Consider the following 25,490-nt stretch of genomic DNA (forward strand, 5'->3'; position numbering starts at 1 on the left):
GCGTGTGAAAAAGTTTCCGACTTGCCGAAACACACAGCCCAAGGACAGATAACTCTAGTTACTGACGAGTTGCAGTTTCAAGATGGCGACGACTCGTGGATCCAAGGTAAGCTTGTCGGCGAAGCAAGTTTCTTTTTTCACTGCCAAAATCTGAGCTACCTCTGGCTCTTCTTTGTGAACTCATTCAAGGTGGGTAGACATTTTTACATTGACTTGTTGGCAAAAAATACAACAATGTTTTTTGCATTTATCTCCGCCCCCACGCCCCCCCCCCCCCCCCCCCCCACCTGACAGTGCCTCTTTGAGTAGAGCAGGAAACTGAACACTTGAATGGTCACTTGAATGGTCACTTGAATGGTCACTTGAAAGGACTTGCTTTGGCTGGCAAAGAGATGATCGGCATCCTGAATCTGCAGAATACAACATCCCACAAAGGTTAGGGTAAGAGTGTGAGACAATATAATCTTACTCACAACAATTGGACAGGAAGAATTATATTCAATAATGCAGTTGTTGCAAGCAAAGTTTGAGTGACATAGAGGGAAAAAACAGAGAGAGAAAGAGAGAGTGAGAGTATATTGCGAAGGTGATGGACACATTAATCATTAAAAAAAACACACACACACACACACACATAACATTATTTATTAGTATATAGACCTTGGGAAATAGAGACACAGAGGAAATTAGACCTCAGGGAACAGAGATCTGGGGGATGACTAACCTGAGGAACAGACCTGGAGGAACACAGACCTGAAGAACACACCAGGGGGAACACAGACTTGGGGGAACACAGACCTGGGGAAACACAGACCTGAGGAACAGACCTGGTGGAACACAGACCTGAGAAACATAACTGGGGGAACACAGACCTGGGGGATCACAGACCTGGGGGAACACATACCTTGGGGAGCAGACCTGGGGGAACACAGACCTGAGAAACAGATCTTGTGGAACACAGACATAGGGAAACAGACCTGGGGAACACAGACCTGAGAAACAGACCTGGGGGAACAGACCTGGGGAAACACAGACCTGAGGAACAAACCTGGGGGAACACAGACTTGGGAGAACACAGACCTGAGGAACAGACCTGGGAGAACACAGACCTGGGGAAACACAGACTTGGGGAAACACAGACCTGCGGGAACACAGACCTGGGGGAACACAGACCTGAGGAACAGACCTGGGGGAACACAGACTTGAGGAACACACCTGGGGAAACACAGACTTGGGGGAACACAGACCTGAGGAACAGACCTGGGGAAACACAGACCTGAGGAACAGACCTGGGGGAACACAGACCTGCCTACCCCCAAAATTACAAGGTGTAATGAGTCAAGCCAAAAAGAGTAATCTGTTGGAAGAGAGTGTATTCAGGTTCCATTCGGCAATCATTTCGCACATTGTCACTAAGTCTTCTGCTCGGATAATTTCTCCTTCCAGTTTTGTTACTGTATCACTCAACTTCCTGATAAAGAAACAGGTAATTTGAACGTCTATGAGCTCTCTGTACTGCATCCTTGTGATCATTTGTCCCGATGTGCTATCAGGGCCTAGCATTGGAAAAAGTGAGTTCAGCTTACAAAGGCGGGGGTCTAGCCCCTGGTGGGGGAAAAAAAGAAGAAATATAAATATATATAGTGGTGAAATAGAAAAAAACTCATAGAAAATTTGAAAAATAAATTGAGATTTTTTTACCTAAAATGACCCCCCCCCCCCCCCCCCCCCCCAAGAAGATTGAGCAACTAAATTATGCCTTCACCAACAAGCAAAACACAGACAGAAAACAAGAAAACTGACAATCTTGTGTTATTTGGCCTGAAAGTGCCATTCCCACTTCCAGGAATACCTAGATTCTTTGTCACTGAATGGCTGACCACGTTCAACAATGTCGCTTCGAGACATTATTTCAAGTCTAGAGCCACAAAACACCGGCACAAAGCATGGTCGCGCGATGCCACAGGAAGTGCGTGCTCAAGCAAACTGTCAAACCGATTGAGAATTGAACCGAACAGCGCACAAAACGAAAGCTGGGACTGTTTGGGTTTACCGTTTGGGAATAACAGGTTTTTGCATTTCGGAGTACACCAAATCGAGTTCCGCGTACTGGAGATGTTATTTCGGCGTAAAGTAAGCCGAACAGCTTACAATGCTAGGCCCTGGCTATGCACAGTCATATTTTCCAATGTGTGCACACGAAAAGTCACAGTGGCAAAGGGAACACAAGACGTGCTTTGGTCCTTTTGATTAAGGTCCTAGGCATGGCCACGATTTCATTTAGCTAGCTGCCTTTGTATTTCTGTTGAATGCCCGAGTTGCCCAGTAGAGTCCATGCAGCACTGTATGCTGATGACCTTGTTCTCTGGTGCACTGAGGAGCATGCAACAACTGCGACCTACAGGATGCAACTTGCCCTCGAGAAAGTTGTAGCTTGGACAGACAACTGGTGTGTAACCATCAACAGAGACAAGACAACAGCTACTCTCTTCACACTCTCCGCCAAAGTACAACCTGGAAGACTGACGTTGGGTGACACGCCACTGAAGTTTGAAGACCAGCAAACTTACCTCGGAGTCACATATGACAAACGCATGACATGGCAACATCACATCATGAATGCGGAAGCAAAAGCCAGAAGAAAACTGAACATCATGAGGAAACTGGCAGGATCACAATGGGGCGCAAACGAAAAGATCCTCAAGACAGTGTACCAGGGGACCGTACGACCTCACCTTGAGTACGGATCTAGCTCTTGGATGACAGCAGCCAAGACGCACCTTCAAACCCTAGAGATAGTCCAAAATCAAGCGATGAGAATCATCACAGGCGCTATGAAGACAACCCCAATAGACAAGATGCAACAGGTGACCGGCATACCTCCACTCAGCAAGAGAAGAGAATGCAAAGCGATGGTACAAGACATCAAGTACCAGTGCATTCCAGACCACCAAATGAATGCAAGGATAAAGCAGCTCTCTTCTGGCAGGCTAAAGAGATCAAGCTATGCAACTGAGACACGGGCCCTGAAGAGAGAACACCAAGCAAAGATGCCTGAACTGGTTCACCCATCACACTTCTCCCTTGAAGAACCACCCTGGAAAAACAACCTTGAAAACGTGTCCATCCAGACCACAGTTCCTCATCTCACAACAAAAGATGAACAGAGCGATGTGCAGAAGAAAGCCAGGTGACACTTGCCATGCTCGACGAAATATACCCCCAAGAAGCATGGATGCGGGTCTTTACAGATGGGTCCGCCACAGATGCCGTCAAGAGAGGAGGAGCTGGTGTCTACATCCCAACACCCCAGTGGAGAGTGGCAAGCAGAGGCTATACCAACTGGCCTCCATTGCACCAACTACAGAGCAGAGGTAGAAGCGCTTATCCACGCAGCCAATACCATCAGCAGCAAGGTCAATCCCGACACCCAAGTTGTCTTCCTGACTGATGCCTTGTCTGTGCTGCAAGCAGTCAACAACAACAAACTGCCTCAGCTTACAACGACACTTCATAACATCACTTGTCTGAAGACTGTATTCGACAAGCGCTTAGAACTGTACCCACGGAATACGCGCTATATAAGCTTCATATTGATTGATATTGCAGTGGGTCCCCTAACACTGCGGGATAGAGGGGAACGAACAAGCGGATAAAATGGCCAAACTGGGTGCGGAGGACGAACAAGAAGAAAACCCAGTTAGCTCCACAGAGATGAAAACCGTCATAAAGTCTCTGCTTAAACCCCCCCCCCCCCCCCCAACGCACGACAGCAACCACCAACTGTCAAGACCTGAACAGGTAGTCATTTTTCGCCTGAGAACAGGGCACAACAGAATGCAACAACACCTGCACAAAAAACTGCGAGCCGTGCCCTCCCCCATGTGTCCCTGTGGAGACGCAGAGCAGGATGCAGCCCACATCCTGCAGGACTGCAGGAATCTCCAGCCCCTGAGGAGAGAGATCTGGACCAGGCCGGTGCCCCTTCATGAGAAGCTGCATGGACCTGTGGAGGCTCTTCATAAGACCACCAGCTTCATTACCAGAGCTGGACTCCACGTTTAGCATTGGCGAACGACAAGAAGAAGAAGACAGACCTGGGGAAACACAGACCTGGGGGGACACAGACCTGAGAAACAGACCTTGGGGAACACAGACATAGGGAAACAGACCTGGGGGAACAGACCTGGGGAAACACAGACTTGGGGGAACACAGACCTGAGGAACAAACCTGGGGGAACACAGACTTGGGAGAACACAGACCTGAGGAACAGACCTGGGGGAACACAGACTTGGGGGAACACAGACCTGGGGAAACACAGACCTGGGGGAACAGACCCGAGGAACACAGACCTGGGGGAACACAGACTTGGGGGAACACAGACCTGAGGAACAGACCTGGGGGAACACAGACTTGAGGAACAGGCCTGGGGAAACACAGACTTGGGGAAACACAGACTTGGGGGAACACAGACCTGAGGAAACACAGACCTGAGGAACAGACCTGGGGGAACACAGACCTGCCTACCCCCAAAATTACAAGGTGTAATGAGTCAAGCCAAAAAGAGTAATCTGTTGGAAGAAAGTGTAATCAGGTTCCATTCGGCAATCATTTTGCACATTGACACTAAGTCTTCTGCTCGGATAATTTCTCCCTCCAGTTTTGTTACTGTATCACTCAACTTCCTGATAAAGAAACAGGTAATTTGAACGTCTTTTTGTTTCTATGAGCTCTCTGTACTGCATCCTTGTGATAATCTGTCCCGATGTGCTATGCACAGTCATATTTTCCAATGTGTGCACACGAAAAGTCACTGTGGCAAAGGGAACACAAGACGTGCTTTGGTCCTTTTGATTAAGGTCCTAGGCTTGGCCACGATTTCATTTAGCTGCCTTTGTATTTCTGTTGAATGGCTGTCTTCTTTCTCACAGCAATCCTTTTACCACCACTGTGACAAGCTTCCTCGTCAGATTCGTCTGTCTCGTGGGGACTCAGATTTTCCACGCGTCGCTAATTCATTGTAATGCGAACGGCAGCGTCTATCTTGTTTGTGGCTGAACAGGCCGGAAATGACCGGATATTGCCTAAATGATCTCGCGCAGGCGCAAACTCAAGCTCTGCGAAAGCAACTATACTGATCGGATTTACTTCGAGATAAGATGCAAAAAATCATACTTTTGGATTCTTAAAAATCGTACTTCCATTCTGGAAAGCATGGTGGCGTAGTTTGGGTTAACATTCGTAGTAAGTTACGCCCAAATCGTAAGGGTAGGCAGGTCTGGGAACACAGACCTGAGGAACAGACCTGGGGGGACACAGACCTGGGGAAACACAGACCTGGGGGAACACAGACCTTAGAAACGGACCTGGAGAAACATAGACCTGGGGAAACACAGACCTGGGTAATGATGAAGCTGAATCCAGACACAAACAGACAATGAAGATAAGGCTAACCTAGATGGCGGTGGTGAGTATGAAGAATCGGTGAAGACTCGAACGGCCTCTTTACTCTCTTCCTCTTTCGACCTCGGCTTTCATGCCTCTCTGCTGACCCTTGGGCTATCCTGGTTTCATGGTCCTCTCTGGCACTGTGTGACACCCTGTTGAAAAACAAAAGGTTCAAGTAGTGGAGAGCCAGAACTGTCAATATTAATGCTGAGAGGAAAATTCAGCTGACAAGAATGCAAACAGACTAGATCCAAGTCATTCCAACATCATGGACAGCCTGGTTAAAGTATGAAACATGGTTTTGGAGGTGACCGCACATTAAAGTTTTAGGTTTCCCCGGTGTGCAGGGACAGCCAGACGGACGGACAGTCAGATGGACAGACAACCCGTCAGATAGACAGACAAATGGACAGACAGCCAGTCATATAGACAGACAGCAGACGGACAACCAGCCAGACGGACGGTCAGATGGACAGTCAGATGGACAGACAGCCAGACGGACAATCAAATTGAGGGACAGATGAAGGGATAACATGTAGGCAGTCATAGTCAGATGGAAACAAAGCAATATAGGCACTATCTAACATGTCAGAACAAAATCTAAACCAAGTCCTTGCTTTATCTTAAAATGATACAGACCCAGTTTTCTCCAAGTGTGAAAGGCAAGCATGGTTTACTCTTGGTCACAAACAAGAGCGTGAGCTTTCAGCCCAAGGTCACTATGGGAGCAGGTCTGTTTCCCCTGGTTAATGTTGTGCAGGGCTTTGTTTCCTGGGCCTGGAGGGAACATACACCCAGGGAATTTAGAACTAGGGAACTGAGACCAGAGAAAACATAATCATGGTGGAAAATATAAACCTCAGGGAACAGAGACCTGGGCAAACATATACCTGAAGGAACATAGACCTAAGAGAACATAGACTTGAAGGAACATAGACCTGGGGGAACATGGACCTGGGGAACATGGACATGGGTAATCGTGTAAGTGATCCCGGACAGAAAAGACAATGAAGATAAGACTAACCTAGATGGTGGTGGTGAGTATGAAGAATCGGATGAAGACTCGAACGGCCTCTTTTTTCTCCTTTCGTCCTCGGCTCTCACGCCTCTCTGCTGACGCTTTGGGTACCCTGGTTTGATGGTCCTCTCTGGCACTATGTGACAACCTGTTGAAAAAAAAGGTTCAAGTAGTGGAGATATAGAACTGTCAATATTAATGTTGAGGAAAATTCTGCTGACAAGAATGCAAACAGACTAGATCCAAGTCATTCCAACATCATGGACAGTCTGTTGAGGTATGAAATAAATTATAGTTTTGGAGGTGACCTCACGTTAAAGTTGTATTTTTCCCCGGCGTGCACGGACAGCCAGACGGACAACCTGATGGAGGGACAGATGAACGGATGACATTTAGGCAGTCATAGTCAGCTAGAAACAAAGCAATACGAGGGGGACTCATTATATTTTGGAACCTGGGCAAACTAATGAAGTCACTACTTTGCCTTTTTCATTACATCAAAGACCAGTTTGGGGAAAACTTGTGACAACAAAAATTACTTGATTCCGTGCAATAGTTTTCATTCTTATGAAACGCGCTTTTCGGTGACCTCGGCGATCAACCACAGTCGATCGACTGGGCAGTCGATCGACTGTCAGTCGGTTCACTGCTATCTTATGAAACTGGCCCCTGGGGCCCAGTCGATCGACTGTGGTTGATCGCCGGGTCACCGAAAAGCGCGTTTCATGAGCGAATCACCGTCACCCGCGGACAACCGCAGTCAACCAACTGTACAGTAATCTGAATGGCCAAGTCGAGGGCTAAATTTAGCAACATTACCACTTCCGTTTGCTCATTTGCACGTGGAAATGGCGATGGAAGAAAAAACTAGTCTCGGCCCGCTAAAAATAACAATGATCGAGACTTTCAGTAATTCCTTCGCGTGACGTCTAACCCTCTTACGCCATAATGTGACGTCTTCAAGACATAACCCTGACTTGTCTCCTGGATTACTGCGTCATGATAGATACATTTCGAAGAACAATCACAAGGTTTGGCTCACAATCCAAAAAAGTCAATCAATATGAGGCTTATGTCGCGCGTATTCCGTGGGTACAGTTCTAAGCGCAGGGATTTATTTTTAAAAAAATTTTAAATTTTTATTTTATACAATTTATATTGCGCACATATTCAAGGCGCAGGGATTTATTTATGCCGTTTGAGATGGAATTGTTTTACACAATACATCACGCATTCATATCGGCCAGAGAAAACATAATCAAAGTGTGAGCATTGTCATTGTGTCATTGACTGTGCGGATAATTACATTTATTTTCGGTTTACCGCAGTAAGCCGAACACAGTGTTGGGGGGAGAGCATCACCGTGTTTGGCCGACTTCCGGTGAGATGACCCGCAGTCGGCCGACTGAAATTTTGTTTGTGAAACCCGATAATGTCGGATTACTGTGGTTCTCTCGGACAACTGCAGTTGATCGACTGTGTTTCTGGCTTATGAAACATAGACCTGGGCAAACATATATACCTGAAGGAACATAGACCCAAGGGAACACAGACCACAGGCGGAAGGTATCGTTCACTGGACCACTACTTTCATAGAAAGACTACAAGGTATGACACTCAGCTTCGAGTCTTGCTCCACTAACTTCAAAAAAAATTATGCAAATAATAATTGCCAATGTCGAGATTCTTTGTAACTTTACAAATGCCAGCTAGGATAAATGAATGTTCTAACTATCTGTACCTTTTATGTTTAGCTGCCTGTCCGCTGCACCGTATTTTGTGCGACCAAACGCGTCTGTCGCCGGCATATCACTTAGATCCCGTGGGAAAGCTGAACAGTTGTAGGTCCGAGGAGTTGGTAGTGCGATGCGCTCATTGGTTAATAACCGGATATTCGATGATTATTTTTGATTTGGCAAACGGTTCTTCACCAAAAACCTAACAAAAACCTAAAGTGAAACTCCTGTGGGTAGCTTCCCTTCGCTGCAATATTTACATATGTTTTAGACCAATGAGCACCCGTATGCATATTCGGTGCGGGATGCATGATTTCTTCCCAACTACAGGTAGCGGTTCGCAAACGAACATTCGTCAAAATGATGGTTAAAAACAACTTGCAGCAGACGGCAGCTGAAAATTAAAGATACATGTATGATGTAGTTAAAACAATCATTCAACTGTATTTATTTGACCTTACACAGACTGTTGGAAGAGGCAAACCGCCTTGAACACAAAAATTGTCCGCAGGAAGCGACTCCAAGAACACAGACGACTTGAAGCTGAGTGACATACCTTGTAGTCTTTCTATGAAAGTAGTGGTCCAGTGAACGATACCTTCCGCCTGTGCACAGACCTGGGCAAACATAGACCTGAAGGAACATGGACCTGGGGAACATGGACATGGGTTATCGTGTAAGTGATCCCGGACAGAAAAGACAATGAAGATAAGACTAACCTAGATTGTGGTGGTGAGTATGAAGAATCGGATGAAAACTCATACGGCCTCTTTTGTCCTGGGCTCTCATGCCTCTCTGCTGACGCTTTGAGTACCCTGGTTTCATTGTCCTCTCTGGCACTATGTGACAACCTGTTAAAAAACAAAAGGTTCAAGTAGTGGAGATATAGAACTGTCAATACTAATGCTGAGAGGAAAATTCAGCTGACAAGAATGCAAACAGACTAGATCCAAGTCATTCCAACATCATGGACAGTCTGTTGAGGTATGAAATATTTAGTTTTGGAGGTGACCTCACGTTAAAGTTGTATTTTTCCCCGGCGTGCACGGACAGCCAGACGGACAACCTGATGGAGGGACAGACAACCCCATCGTGCCCAGACATGTAGCCAGACGGACGGACAGTTAGATGGACAGACAGCCCGATGGACAACCGGATGGAGGGACAGATGAACGGATGACATTTAGGCAGTCATAGTCAGATGGAAACAAAACAATATAGGCACTATCTAACATGTCAGAACAAAATCTAAACCAAGTCCTTGCTTTATCTTAAAACGATGCAGACCAAGTTTTTTACAAGTGTGAAAGGCTAGCATGGTTACACTTGGTCACAAATAGGAGCGTGAGCCTTCAGCCCAAGGACACAATGGGAGCAGGTCCGTGTTTCCCCTGGTTAATGTCCCGCAGGGCTTTGTTCCCTGGCCCTGGAGGGAACATACACCTGGGGAACTGAGACCAGAGGGAATGGGGGGAAATAAAGGACTCGAGGAATAGAGACCTGAAGGAACATACACCTGGGAAACGTAGACCTAGCTAATCATGGAGCTGATCCCATGTGCAAAAGACAATGAAAATGAGGCTAACCTAGAAGGTAGTGATGAGTATGAAGACTCGAACGTCCTCTTTTCCCTCCTCTTTTGCCTCTCTGCCGACGCTTTGGATACCCTGGTTTCATGGGTCTCTTTGGCACCATGTGACACCCTGTTGAAAAACAAAAGGTTCAAGTAGTGGAGAGCCAGAACTGTCAATATTAATGCTGAGAGGAAAATTCAGCTGACAAGAAATTGAAGAATGCAAACAGCCTAGATCCAACATCATGGTTGAGGTATGAACATAGTTTAGGAGGTGGCCTCACTTTAAACTAAAGATGCACTGAAGTAGTACGAAGGGAAAATTAACAGAGGTAGAATGAAGTTGCTTTTATATCAATCTGAAAATAATTTCACAAAAATGAGCATCGCCAATTTGTATTATTTTTATTTATCAAAAGTGAATGAGCACACCTGGAAATTTTGGACTTGGTGCTTGACATAAGACTTGACATCATAACAGTACTTGGTGGGCTACCGTAATGACTTAGAGTGTACCAAAAGAGACAATCGCGAGCACTTTGTAAGTCTTTATAAAAAAAAAGTAAGCAAACTAGAAAACCATGCCCTGTTGTAAATGTTTCTTTTAGAGTTTAGACATTCAGATTCTGATGGCATCTGCTTTAAGTGTTTATTAATTCTCGTAACAGTGCATTCATGATTCAACGGGCAGTAGGTGAATTTTTTTCAAATATAAATGTGACTGTGAGTGATAGGCCTATGCCACAGATGGTACAGAATTTATGATTATGTTATCAAAACGTGTCTAAGCTGAATTCGCGAAATAAAGAGAAAAGCGCCAACTCTTGAGTAGAGAGGTAATAAAGTAATCGCTAATCGAGCGAAATGGCAATCCGTGGCGACTTACTTAGGAGTCGGGAAGACGCAAATCCTGTGTATCGTCAAGAATAAAGACTCGGTGTTATCAAGATGGGGAGAAGGATAGCGAAGCGAAAGTACGCAAAGAAAGGTGCCTGTACGAAGACCTCAACGATCATGTATGAGACAAGTTTAGCGATGCACGGCGAAGAAACATTCCTGTGAGCAGAAACATGATTTGGGAGAAAAGTCGTTATGCTTTCTATCGAGCAGGACATTCGGATTTTACTGGTTGCGCCACAATGTCAAATGTGCTTCACTCGGCGGGGAGCGAGCATTACGCCATGAGTAAATTTTCTTTGAAACTTGAGTTAAAGTTGTTCTGCTGTAATGTGTTTGGGTGTGTGTGTGTGTAGATAGGACTGTAAACTGCAACTGTGTGTTTGTGTGTGTACATTGACAGTACATAACAGTACATACATTGTACACTGCAACCAAATTCATGACCGCCCGGGCCAAAAACTCAAACAACCATTTTAAGACTCCCCCCCCCCCCCCCCTTTTTACGACCTAATTTTCAAGGTTTTTCCAAAGTCGTAAATAGGGGGTTCTACTGTAGTATGAATTCGGTTTTCATGATCACACCAAAGCCTGATGAGACTCCACTAAATACAGTTGATTGTTTACTAATTCCTTGCTTGCATCACTGCAATACAACTCATACTGGTATTCTTGAAGTTGAAGAACAGCAACAGGTCTTGCTTTATTTCACTATTATTTTCACAACTGCTGACTGAACAACATTCAGAATCGCAAAATTTGGCAGTCAAAGTGGAGACTTTCTTCACATCGATGGGCTAAAACCAGAACCAATTACCTCCAAATAACATGTTTTGCAACTTTATAGTTATTTGACTTATGGTAACATGATTCTCACTTTCTGTGAAGGATTCTTGAAAATCTTGCATAATTGCGTATTTATAAGTCATAATTTGTTCTGGCTCCAAGCATTTCTCCTGCTCATCTTGGAAGCAGAACCCTCTAACTCCATCCAGGTTGGAAGCAGAACGTGCTAAGTTCAGTTTAGTCTGTTCTGCTACTGAGGCCTGTGGGGAAAGGGGAGTGTTTCACTGCGAGCCAGATGCAGCCATCGTCACCTGACCTCTTCTGCTTGCTGTGTCACAGTCACTTTTCCTGTTTTCAGCGCAGCCAGATAAGCGCACATTCGCGGTAGTGGTATCTGGTCTTGACCCTTTCTGTGTGGTGTAGGATTTCCTCCAGCACACAGAATAGTGTAACTAGCAGTAGTAGAGTCTGCTGTCGACAGAAAAAGGAATTTGATAGACTGTGGGAACTAAAACAGGTCAGTGACACCTGTCAAGTGTCAGTATCCGAATTCCTGACTCCGGATGTACAGGGTTTAAACACAATTAACTTTCCTGTGATAAAGAGTGTATGAAGAATGAATTAGGAAAGATTGCAGTCCCTTGATATTGAGGGAGGAGGGTGGTAATAAGGGGGCCGGGGAGGGGGGTTGGTGGTAAAGTGGGTGCAAGGGGGTGGGGTGGGGTGGGGGGGGGGGTGTGCTAAACTGACAAAAGGATGGTACACTTTCTGAAAACACTTGAACAGAGAACAGCTCTCTGCCATTTTTACATCTGCTGTACAGTCAATTTGGCTGTTGCTCGAGTCAGGACACAGATTCAAGTGAGTATCTTCATGTATTATGTTTTTTCCCCATTTGAACAGACCATAAAAGCTGAAATTCAGATTCCTTTTTAAAATATATAGGGGATTAACCTTCTGATTCAGTCTAAATCCTGTATCTGCAAACTGATTCCTAGCTTTTTGTGTTTTGTTTTCCTAATTGTAAAACACAGGCAGGTAAATGTGTTTGTTTCAGCGTGAATGTTCTTGCGCGAGTGTGTGTTTGTTTGTGTCAGTGTGTGTTTGTGTGTGACGGTGTGTGCATGTGCTCATGCCTTAATGTTGTAGTGTATCCATGCAGCTCTTTAGTGTTTGTTAAAAAATGAAAAAATGTAAGTGAGTGTTTACAGTATTTGTGTATGCTTGTAAAGATGGATAAATGAATGATTTGGTTGATGGATTTTGTCAGTTTAATTGACTCTAATATATTTTGTTATTCAGAGGTTATCACAATGTCAAACTGATGAGCATGAGTGGTCAGAGTGTAATCAAGTACTAATGTTTCATTTGTTTGTGTGAATAGAAACACGAAAATTATCCAAAGTTTTAACGCAGAAGCGATAATACGGAGGCAATTACCTTTTTTTTTAATTATCGGTTAATAATTTTAAAATAGAAGTACATGTAGTAATTGCCTGTTCAAAGGAGATAACATTCATAGTATCCATGTCTTTTGCAGACGCTGTTTGAAAGGAGATGAATCATCAGGCCGTCCAGGCAAGTAAGAAGCACCATGCATTTCAGGAGACTGTCCTTCGGATTCACGGATTACGGTTGCATAATCTCCTTTCTGCCAATGCTAAAAGTGAAACCTGATGACTTTGATGCGTCTCCATTGGCAAAATCTACCCCAAAATATGACGATTGTGCTGTTTCTTCAATCGAAGATCCTTTTGAGAACATGGTGAATGGGGGTTATCCTCCTGTTCGAGTCATGCATCAACTCCAATACTTGCTGATTGTGATTCCACCCCTCAAAAATGAATCAAGCTACCCAACTTCTGTACATCTTTCTCTTGTGTGTGCTTCCACAGTTTCTGTTACCCTGTAGGTGTATTCACATCAGCTTGTAGTATATATGTCAGACACTGCTCCCGGTTAAGGTGAAACTACCACAGCATCTCTTCCATCTGTTTATGGAACCCCAACAAAGAAAATTCTGTCATCGATGAAGGAAGCATCCTATGTGACACCTCATGAGAAGAAGTTCAGCCGAACTTAAAGACTCTGCAACCCGGGACTACGGGAAAAGTTCTGTTCGAAAAGCGAAGACACTCAGAGATGAATTTTACACAGGAATAACTGGTCAAACGGCTAAGACAAAAGCAGTACAGGAGGTCGACTGTTAAAAGTGCAAAATGTGTATTATTTATTTCGACCTTTCTGCACAACATTTTTGTGAAGAGGAAAGTACAACAAAAGGTAAGAATGCCTATTTGTTTTCTTGATAATGAACAGAGCATGCAGTCAGGATCTAAAGCTCGTGATTTTGTTACCATTTGCATTGTGTGGTTAAAATGCGCCTTCAGCCTTGCGTTTATTCGTTTGTTTGCTTGCTTGTTTGCTGCTTTGTTCGTTTGGTTTGTTGTTAGTGTTATTGGGTTTGTAGTTTTTGTGCGTAACGCAAAACGATATGAGCTGATACAACATAAGATTACCGTTGGGATTTCTTGAAAAACACAATAAAAAAAAAAGTGTAATGATTTCAGAGAGAGTTTTGTGTGTGTGTTGTGGGTTTTTTTCGCTATGAAAAGTACCGGCAATTTAATTTTTATTTATGCGTGTTGCGTTCATTAGGCCACACAATGAATGAATACATGAGTCCTTGATGATATTTTTGCAAGTGACTTGACATTTGTTTGTTTATGACGGTAATAAACTTTGAAAAACGATTTGAACTAATGTACAGTATAAGCTTTGCTTGGAAGCAGAACATGCTATGTGTGAGGAGGCTGCTTCTGACTGCTGTAGCACAGGCCACAGTGGGGTCTGTGTGGAAGTCAGAAGCAGCTATGGTGCACTGGGCTTTTCTAGCTCCAGAACTGAGAAAAGAGCAGGAGTGTATTCTGGAAGCAGAACAAATTATACCTTTTTTGCATATGAAAAAGTTGTTCAATTAAATTGATTACTAGTGTGCATGACCAGTGTTACCTGTAAGTCAAGTGTGTAAAATATGAGGGCTACAATCCTGTGTTTACTATTTGTTTTAAGGGGTTGAAATCTTCAAGTGGCCATTTCTCAAAATGGTGGAAATCCAGTTAGATGGTTCTGGTTTTAACCCATCGACATTGACTGTGTGTAACTAAGCTAGAGTGTACTGAAAATGTGAAATGACGTCACAGTTCTAGAACAGTGAGAGCAAGAGGTAAGGTGATTTGTTTCGGCAGGTAAAAATGGTCATATATGTACGCAGCGATATCTTGTGCAAAATTAAGTTTTTTTACTAAATAAACATTACCAGTATATTAATAAAGTGTACATAATTATCAAAATACTGTTGATTTAGACTTCAACTCTGTGCATCTTTAAAGTTATATTTTTCTCCGGCGTGCACGGACAGTAAGACGGACAGACAGCCAGATGAACAACCGAACGGAGGGACAGATAACATTTAAGCAGTCATAACGATTAACGGTTAGGGTGGACAGGGGGTTAAGCCCTTTTAGTTTTCAGGGGTCGCTTTATTCTCCGGCCCCGCGAGGGTGTTTTGTTTCTGCCGCCCTATGTCCATACACCTGTATTTTCCCGTTTAATAACCCTATCATGAGTCATCCCTGAGGTCGCCTATAGTTGTGGACTGGGCGTTAAGCATCCAACAATTAACAAACCCAATCACACATTTCTGACAATGGAATGTTCACCCAATGACCCATGTAGTCTTTCTCATCATTTATAATATTAAATGCCAGGCTGGAGCTCTACAAAAATGAAATTTATTGGTTTGATTTGGTTACAGATCAGCCCACAGATTTCCCACTCTCATGGACCAGCCAGGATGCACTGACATTGATTAATCGTGATCCTTCTCACCTTTGAATTACCCGTCATAATGGCTTGCTGAAGAAATCATCTGCAAATAAAATGCAAACAATTACACTTACAGCAATGATATACACATGCATGCGCATGCTGTCAATATTCAATTTTGTTGTGCATGTTTATCAATATTATGTGTTGCCCCGAGTGCTGTGTTAAACACTAACAGAATCTTCAAAAAGATGAAGGCGGGTGGAAACTAGAAGAACAGCCTGCGTCTATTAGAGATCGGATTGACAGCCGGTCTTTTCAAATCGTGTTTTCTGTAAGCTTAGCTAAGAAATGCCATATTATTATCACCATCCTCAAGTTACCTACTCTTATAAATTCAGCACTAAACGCACAAATAGCATGAAAGAAGAAAGTACAGGCATTTTTCTTGCGTGAAAAATAGATCAATACTATCTCCGCCGTTCGATCAGTCACTGCCTCATCCCAAGATAATATAGCCTACACAAAAACACTTATTCACAATAAATTAAAAAGAACAATGACAAAAACATACAGTTTCTGTTCCCTAATAATGAAACAATCATAAAATTAAGTTTCCCGCTTACCTTGGATCGACGAGGCGTCGCCATCTTGAAAATGCAACTCGTCAGTAACTAGAGTTATCTGTCCTTGGGCTGTGTGTTTCGGAAACTCAGAAACTTTTTCACACGCTTTGGTGTGTGAACTAATATACACACAAAGTTGACTAAAGTGCACAAAAAGGTTCCAGCCTTGAAAACTTCTGAGAATCTTCATTTGACACTTTCCTTCTAGAAACAGTAGTAAAAAACGTGGGTCCCTATTTTTGGAACCGACTTTTCAGTTTTTAAACCCAGTTGGACGCTTGTGTGTTAATGCAAGGAACCCAGTTATGTAGTTGTGAACACACACACACACATACACACACACACACACACACACACACATACACACACACACACACGCAACACCTACCCATCCACACATCCACACAGAGAGAATATGCGCAGAAGGTTTTTCGTTTTTAACCACGTGGTAACTAAAGTCCACAGTCTGTGGTTCAACCATATTAAACATGCTCTCAGGACAATGGAAATAAAAGTGTCTAGACGGATCTGATACTTTCAAAGAGTAGATTTTATAAATAAATAGCCCCTGAGGTACACGGAGGTAAAACCTGTCCGAACATGTCTGGGGCAAACAAAAATGATACTGTTGCACGCATCACCTGACTGACTATTAGGATTTAACGTCCTCTTAAACCAATTGGTCTATATTGGGACAGGTATTGTGTGATACTTTGACTCGAACAAGCCCGCTGTGGCTGTCTTCTTCGACACACCAACATTGGGTTTGTCTCGTCAAAGTATCAAACTACGATCATGATAATCAGAGACGAGAAAAAAAATGATGCATGCGTGTCTTCGTGTTTTCCAAGCCCTGAGACTTTCGCTGTGAACGTGGGGTCTTTTTCGTGCGCATGTGTGCACACGGGGGTGTTCGGACTCCGAAGAAAGTCTGCACAAAGTTGACTCCGAGAAATAAATCTCTCGCCGAACGGGGGGATCGAACCCACGCTGATAGCGACCAACTGGCTACAAAGCCAGCGCGCTACAGACTGAGCTACGTCTCCGCCCACGCAATACCTGAACGTGGGGATCGAACCCACGCTGATAGCGACCAACTGGCTACAAAGCCAGCGCGCTACAGACTGAGCTACGTCTCCGCCCACGCATAAGCTGCAGCAACAAAGCTGAGAAGAAAACCCCGACTCAACCTCTCTCAGCAGGAGGCGATAACCCGCTTGCAATATGTTTGTCGCTTACTTAGAATATACAGTGTTCGGAAATAACTCCGTCATGTTTTTATGGGTTGTGACAGAGTGAATACTCGTGCTTTTAGTGAGTCAAACTTTCTCACGTGACAATATAGGCCAATCACTAGCGAGTGGTGTGTGTGAATCACGTGGACAAGGAGCACGTGCTGAAAGGTTGTCTTACTAAAAACAAAAGTGTTCACTCTGTCACAACTCCTGCAAACCAAAACAGTTATTTCCGAATGTTGTCTGTTTTATATGTAACGGATTGTACACTCTATTCGAAGTCAGAAAATTCAATGCACGGGGATTATCATCGGCTCAATACTTGGACACCGTATTAAAATGCTTCTGCACTCTGTCAATGTTTATTATTCCTGCTTGTTTAGTTTTCAGATTCTGGAGTCGTAGTGGGCTGTGTTTACCTTGCAAACCATTCCAATTGTGACCCTCCACCACGAAATGAGTCGCATGTCACCGTTGCAAGATTTTCATTTTTTTACGTGTTCTTAAAGATTGTGTTATGCTCTATCCAGTGGTGAAACCCGTTTTAGAAAAGAGCGAAAACTGTTCGACTTATAGGCTTGTGACTAAGGTGACCCTCACACTGTTACCAGACACTCCCCGGACTTATATTTAAGCCCAGCGCAGAATCGCGCGAGGTGACATGCGACTCATTTCGTGGTGGAGGGTCACAATTACACTATGCAATTGTAAATAAATCAATCAAGTACCCAATGGTGTCCAATAAATGATTTGATTACCCTAAAATGATAAGGCTAAGAATTTCGTGTCTAGGCTGGTATTGCTGTAAATAAATAACATGCCTGATTTAAATACCCAGGCGCATATCGATGAATGTTACGGTTTGAACTTTCGCGTCAGAATATACATGGTATATTTTGAATGTAGCATGCAAATGGTGCCCACCGCTATATCTGTATTGGTATGGTTTTTATATGGACTTCTTCTTCTTCAGCGTTCCAGAAATTCTGGTGACGTGTGAGCTCGTTTGCCCATTTGGATTCCCCACACTATACTCTGAGAGCATAGTCAGCTTCACTCCGCTTTTGTTGGGTAGGCATGCTGGGTATTTTCGTGTTTCCATAACCCACCGAACTCCGACATAGATTACAGGATCTTTTCCGTGCGCACTTGGTCTTGTGCTTGCGTGTACACACGATGGGGGTTACGGCAGCGACCGGGATTCAAACTCACGACCTCCCGATTAGGAGGCCGACGTCTTACCACTGCGCCACTTCGCCCGTCTGTATATGGACTTAAGACTCACTTACACAGACAGTTTCGTCTTTTCATATTTTGATACATTTTTCAAACATTTTGGTGAAATATTCAATTTGTTTTGTTTTGCTGGTTGTTTTGCGAGCGTTCGTACAGAACCAAGTTACAGGCGTGCAGGTGTGTTGGCCGAAACAAAAGCAAAAACAAATTAGAATAAAACAAACAGAGAGTAATCCACATGCAAAGTAACAACAACAACAACAACAACAACAACAACAACAACAACATCAACAACAAAACACACACACACGCGCAATCAACAACAACAAACACAATACTAAAGAAAAAAAAAACCCACGAAATTTGTCTCACATTTTTTTTTCAGGTGGAGAGAGTCTGTTTAAATCGAGAGGGATTAAAAACAAGGGGGAGAATTGGGGAAAGGGGGCGGCGGTCATTACTTTTCATAATGATGTGCTCAATGCGCGGAAGGTCCGTTGCAGCTCACTACAACGACACTGAATACCGTACAGGTTTTAAATCGTCGTCCTCCACAGAACAAAAGGCACCATGACGGCCATAAATTGTCCCCGGTTGCCCGCAGCCCGCCTCCTAGTGTTTCCTGCGGTGACCAGCCGTTTGATGGTCATAACTCACACCTGGTCTCAGACACGCGTCCAGCCAGTTCAAGATGACTCAGTCTCTCTGACACCGGCACGGTTGGCCTAGTGGTAAGGCGTCCGCCCCGTGATCGGGAGGTCGTGGGTTCGAACCCCGGCCGGGTCATACCTAAGACTTTAAAATTGGCAATCTAGTGGCTGCTCCGCCTGGCGTCTGGCATTATGGGGTTAGTGCTAGGACTGGTTGGTCCGGTGTCAGAATAATGTGACTGGGTGAGACATGAAGCCTGTGCTGCGACTTCTGTCTTGTGTGTGGCGCACGTTAAATGTCAAAGCAGCACCGCCCTGATATGGCTCAAACTCGCCTTTTTTTACACTTGAAAAGAGTTATACCCACACAATTCGGCATGCCATATTGGCATAGCTAGTTGGAGTAGCGCAGCAAAATGAAATGTTCATTGTTCATTGTCCACATTGTTCCTTCAACAGACGGGCGCAGTGGCGTGGTGGTAAAACATCGGCCTCCTGATCAGGAGGTCGTGAGTTCGAATCCCGGTCGCTGCCGCCTGGTGGGTTAAGAGTGGAGATTTTTCCGATCTCCCAGGTCAACTTATGTGCAGACCTGCTAGTGACTTAACCCCCCTCGTGTGTACACGCAAGCACAAGACCAAGTGCACACGGAAAAGATCCTGTAATTCATGTCAGAGTTTGGTGGGTTATAGAAACACGAAAATACCCAGCTTGCCTCCCCCGAAATCGGCGTATGCTGCCAGAATGGCGGGGTAAAAACGTTCATACACGTAAAAATCCACTCGTGCTAAAAACATGAGTGAACGTGGGAGTCTAAGCCCATGAACGAAGAAGAAGAAGAAGAAGAAGAAGAAGAAGAAGAAGAAGAAGAAGAAGAAGAAGAAGAAGAAGAAGAAGAAGAAGAAGAAGAAGAAGAAGAAGAAGAAGAAGAAGAAGAAGAAGAAGAAGAAGAAAAAGAAGAAGAAAAAGAAGAAGAAAAAGAAGAAGAAGAAGAAGAAGAAGAAGAAGAAGAAGAAGAAGAAGAAGAAGAAGAAGGAAGAAGGAAGAAGGAAGAAGAAGAAGAAGAAGAAGAAGAAGAAGAAGAAGAAGAAGAAGAAGAAGAAGAAGTTCCTTTAACTGACATGCAGACGTTGTTCTGTATCACCCGTCCTAATTTTATATTGATTTTTGTTTTGCGCGGAACATATTATATTTTAATCAATATTAACTCTATACGACAGTTACTTTTCATTAACACAGATAGGTTGTAGGTTTCCCCAAACGCTAATAAACAAAAGTCACCAGCTTAAACGCAAACCTAAAAGTACACAGTCCACTGATTCGAAATGCACTGTGTCATTTCTCTGACCGTCATAGGGACAAGCCTGCCTTTCCAGACTTCACTGAAATCAAGAGGTTAAATGAGAGAGTGATCATCGGTCAGATGTCCGGCCGCTACGCCATTAGGGACAAGCCAAGGGCGGATGGACACATGTTTCGCTGACCCTAAGTGTATGGTCATCGCCATATTTCTACCAGCCTACAGCCATCATTTCGGTCAGAGTTTCCTGGCGTTTGTAAAGCCACGATCAGTATCATGCTCCAAACATGCTTTAAAGGCCTGGTCATCATCATACTTCTTCACTCTTTAAAGGCGTAATTAGTACTACCTCCGCTACATCATTTAAAGGGGTGATTAGCGCCATGCTTCTACAGGATCAAGGCGGAAAGTGAAGCGGCGGGGAGATGATCCTAAAATGTCCAGTTGAGACCCTGGACCTGTCATTAACCCGGGATTTGTCGACACCGCGTGCAGTACCGTCCGACATCTATCATCGCCAGGCATCTGCTGTAGCCAGAGCCATCATCTCTTCCATTACCCCAGCCATTCTCTCCTGTTCAGAGGACTGTCATCTCATCTTTAAAGAAACGGTAGAAACACTGATCTGTATGGCTCTGTGGTTACCACCCGGCGGCGGATGGTTGAAGAACTCTACGTCCAACCACCACTCTCACTGACGCTACAGCTGTGTGGGATGAACAGTATCGGGTCCTCATCTATGGGTGAGAGTCACCTCCCACCCCGGGTAGAGTTACCACCCGGAAGAAGCACAGATACTCAACTGCTATGAGTACAGTGGGACCCCCCTTTAAGACCTCCAAACATCGGACAAAAAGGTCTCAAAAAGGAGGGAGTCTTAAAATGGGGGTAAATTTGCAGAGTTTATAAAAAGAAAGTCTGAGAAAGCATGGTCTTAAAAGGGGGGGGGGAGTCTTACATTGGGGGGGTCTTAAAAGGGTGGTTCCACTGTACCGGTAGAACATATTTGGAAAAAGCGCGTTGTCGCTTTGATCGGAGTATTATCCCTGCGTAATTACTACTTATGAGTCCTGACTCATAAACAGTGATTTCTCTCGTGGACGTTGTACGCGGCTTTATCGGATTGTGGTACCCGTTAAAAGCAGTGCTTACACAGTTACATTGCTTAATTGCAGGGAAATTTGTAAAATAAACAAGATCAGATACACTTTTCTTTGTCGTTAGACATGTATCATTAATTTTGTGGACGTAGAGATGTTGTTTTTTGATTCAAGCACCTCACAGTGCTTTATTAATCGTTAACTTTATTTTGAGTTACTAAGTGGATGAGAGGTGTAATTAGATCGTTTGTAATTATGGTAAAAGTGAAACAATACTACAAAAAAAGAATTGCATTGGTTACAGGATTAGTAAAAGCCCGTGTGTTTTGGGAACCAGCAGATGTATACGTTTGTGGTAGACCTTGTATAATTATTATAGATCATTGGCTCACGTAAGTGTAGCCTATGCGATCGTAACTTTGTCTGTCTGTGCGTGCGTGCGTATGTGCGTGCGTGCGTGCGTGCGTGCGTGTGTATGTCTGTGGTAGAAACTCTAACATTTGAAGACGTCACATTACATTGACGTCACATTATGACGTAAGAGGGTTAGACGTCACGCGAAGGAAGTACTGAAAGTCTCGGTCATTATTATTTTGAGCGGGCCGAGACTAGTTGGCAGTCGTGTCCCTGTAAGTAGGCTACATGTAGACAGACAGATCTAGATCTAGTGTCTCGCTTTCTTGCACAGTTTCACCTATGCTCTTTCTTGTGTGTGTGTGTGTGTGTGTGTGTGTGTGTGTGTGTGTGTGTGTGTGTGTGTGTGTGTGTGTGTGTGTGTGTGTATGTGTGACGGAGTGATTGAGTTTGTGTTACTGTTTGTCGATTTCTTACGTGAGCCTTGATGGCTTCGCCTTGTTTTAAATATGCTTACATTTACTGTTGCTCCTTATAAAAGCCAAATAAAACCTTGATCATTTTTGAATGAAAAATGTGTAACTTTATTGTATTTTGGAACTAATGGTGGAAAATATTGCATATTGAATAATAGTGAAGGGCGTTTGGTCAATATTGAAAAAATGTATAGCGTCAAAGTGATAAACGCGCATGTGTGTATTTTCGTGTGTGTGCGTGTGTGTGTGTGTGTGTGTGTGCGTAAAAGTAAATTTCAAGGGGCTTATTGTCCGTCAGGTCTTAATTGCCTATATTGGACATGAATTGGTTTATACGATCATGGTATAACGATTCGAGTTTTACGCCCTCACGGCTTTTTGATGTTTGCGTGTTTAGGTGGTATCAGCCATCTGCACTTATGGTAGAATGACCAAGATCTTTAACGTGCCATTGTGGCGACACGGGGGTGGGAGATGGATACCGTCTCTGGGTCTGCACATAAAGTTGACCCGTGTCCGTCCCGGCCCGGATTCGAACCAGCGACCTCTCGATCACAAGTCCAGTGCTCTACCACCTGAGCTACCCGGGCCCCCGTCTGTGTGTGTGTGTGTATGTATGCGCGCTTATATAGAGCAACTCCCGAAAAACTAAACTGCTAAACTGATGACGCCATATTCGACTTGAGTTGAGGCAGCACAGCGGTTTCCGCATTTTTTTCGAATGAAATGATTTTTTGTTCAAACATTCTTTGACCGGGTCTAGACTATGGTATTGTAAACAGTGTCATCCAAGGCCTAGTTTAAAAAAATATATATATATATCCTATGTACCCAGTAAAAAAAATACATTTCATTTAAAAAAATACAAAAGAGAGAGAGAGAGAGAGAGAGAGAGAGAGAGAGAGAGAGAGAGAGAGAGAGAGAGAGAGAGAGAGAGAGGGAGATAATGTGTACATTGTATGTGTTTAAATGTGTTGAGAGTGTGATTGTATGTGAGGTTATTTTGTACACGAGCCAAAAGAAACATTTCTGTTTGTTGCATTCAGATAATAAAGTTGTATCGAATTGAGAGAGAGCGAGAGAGACAGAGACAGCCAGCCAGCCAGCCAGACAAACAGACAGACAGTGAGACACACAGAGGCCGAGACAGAGGAGCAACACCCAACAAACTCCGCCCTCTGTTTTCCGAAAAGACTCCAGCAGCGGCAAGAAATATTAACATTAAGGTATTTTTGAAGTAATTGAAACCCTACGCGCACTCTGTTGGCCACTAAAGCTAAACTCTAATTTCTCGCTCGCCCCTTTTCTTCACATCATGCCCCGCTTTCACGAAGAGGAGCAAATGACGGTGGTTAGCTCTGAGTTTGGCGACAGCACGCTTTCTTATCACAGGCATCGTTCCTCCATCTCCCCTCTGTCTGTGTGTCCCAGACCTTGAGAGCAAGAAGTTCGCGGTTTAAAGAGACAATGCTCTCCTCAAACCATCTTCAAGACTTTGGTTTAAACATAAGTTTATTTTAACAACAGTTACAATCATCACATTAAAATGCACAGGTAACAGCAACAAGCTAGAAGTTTCAAGACTTTAAAGAAATTGAGAAAATAAGTTCTTCCAAAACGGGGAGTCTTAAGAATGGGGAGTCTTGAAATACGAAATAAAGTTACAAGCGTTATAAAGAAAACTAATATGAATTTCGAGGAAGAAAGTCTTACAATCTTAAGAGAGAACACGGAGGGGGGGGGGGGGGGAGGGTTATGGGTCCACCATAGTGTTCCTCATGTGTACACCGCCACAAATGTGTTCACGCTTTCACAATGGACAAAAGCAACCTTTAATTTAGACACAGTCAAAATTCGGAAACAAATAATAAAACTGTGTACATGAAGCAACAAGACTTGACATTTTTGGTTCGTGAATACTCTTATCCCAGGTAAAATTCCGGGAGGACCTAAGGCCTGTCGCTCACCTATTTAACTTCAGCAGGACAGACGACGCACACTGCAGCTAATCCCAGCCCGCTACACGTTGCGCATATTGCTTTTAGTTATGCGCTATAGAAATCTCCTTAATAAATAAATAAATAAAGGAAAACAGGCCCAAAACTCGTCATAATACCTATCGCAGCATCAATAACATGCAGTGCGGCGTCTGTGCCGCTGAAACTGCGCAGGTGTGTTCTGCCCTTTAGGTCCACACGGAATACTGTGAATAGTGAATCGCTCATACTCCCCCTCGAATCCCCATGGAAGATCTTGAAAAAAATTAATATCAGACTTCCCAAATGTACAGACCCAGCTTTCTCGGGTTGTCATATTCGTTATCTCTGTTTCGTGTGTACACGCAAGCACAAGACCAAGTGCGCACGGACAAGATCCTGTAATCCATGTCAGAGTTCGGTGGGTTATAGAACCACGAAAATACCCAGCATGCCTCCCGCGAAATCGGCGTATGCTGCCTGAATGGCGGGGTAAAAACGGTCATACACGTAAAAATCCACTCGTGCTAAAAACATGAGGGAACGTGGTAGTCTAAGCCCATGAACAAAGAAGAAGAAGAAGAAGAAGAAGAAGAAGAAGAAGAAGAAGAAGAAGAAGAAGAAGAGAAGAAGAAGAAGAAGAAGAAGAAGAAGAAGAAGAAAAAGAAAAAGAAAAAGAAGAAGAAGAAGAAGAAGAAGAAGAAGAAGAAGAAGAAGAACAAGAAGAAGATTATTTCTGTGATTCGCCTCCATGCTAATGCTCCCTGTCATTTAATGTTCTTGGATTTGTGGAGGTCTTAAAAAGTGAGAAACACTGTATCTTTAAGTTGCGACTTGATCTTTTAAACGCAGTTTTTGTTCTTAGAAAGCAACGACTCGCCGTCTGAGTGTCTATTGTTGGCAGGCCCAGAAGGCTGGTCGGTTTGTCTGGAGAATTACACACACAATTTGCAGCTCGGTTCTAATTTGGCGCGGAGGATAACATACATTCCTTTGACGTTGAAGAGTAAATTGAGGACGGCTTGAAGGAACGGACGCCCAAAAGGGTTAGTCGTTCTTCATAACTGATGATAACTTTTGTTTGGGTAAGTGGGGAGGGGTTTTGAATATGAGGATAGCAGGGTAGTACAGCGAGAGAGACAGACATGTATTAGACTTTTGATGAGATCTAGATGTGAAACTGTTCAGCGCGTGTACGGGAACGTGCACGGGTATAACGTCATCAAATCTAGTTTTTACGTCACGCGTTT

General features: G+C 43.9%; 1 long non-coding RNA gene across 2 annotated transcripts; it reads right to left on the reverse strand.

The window, feature by feature from the left end:
* Nucleotides 1–287: 287 nt before the first annotated feature.
* Nucleotides 288–16,104, reverse strand: LOC138949436 (uncharacterized). Of its 2 annotated transcripts, XR_011450278.1 has the most exons (8): nt 15,914–16,104; nt 15,351–15,390; nt 9,790–9,906; nt 8,923–9,054; nt 6,474–6,615; nt 6,089–6,226; nt 5,456–5,601; nt 288–410 (listed from the first exon to the last, which is right to left on the reverse strand). It is a non-coding gene; the product is annotated as an uncharacterized lncRNA (long non-coding RNA). The 2 variants fall into 2 exon arrangements; XR_011450277.1 differs by lacking the exon at nt 6,089–6,226 and having other exon boundaries at nt 15,914–16,089.
* Nucleotides 16,105–25,490: the final 9,386 nt, after the last annotated feature.

The sequence above is a fragment of the Littorina saxatilis genome, linkage group LG15, assembly GCF_037325665.1.
Source record: "Littorina saxatilis isolate snail1 linkage group LG15, US_GU_Lsax_2.0, whole genome shotgun sequence".
Taxonomy (NCBI): Eukaryota; Metazoa; Mollusca; class Gastropoda; order Littorinimorpha; family Littorinidae; genus Littorina; species Littorina saxatilis.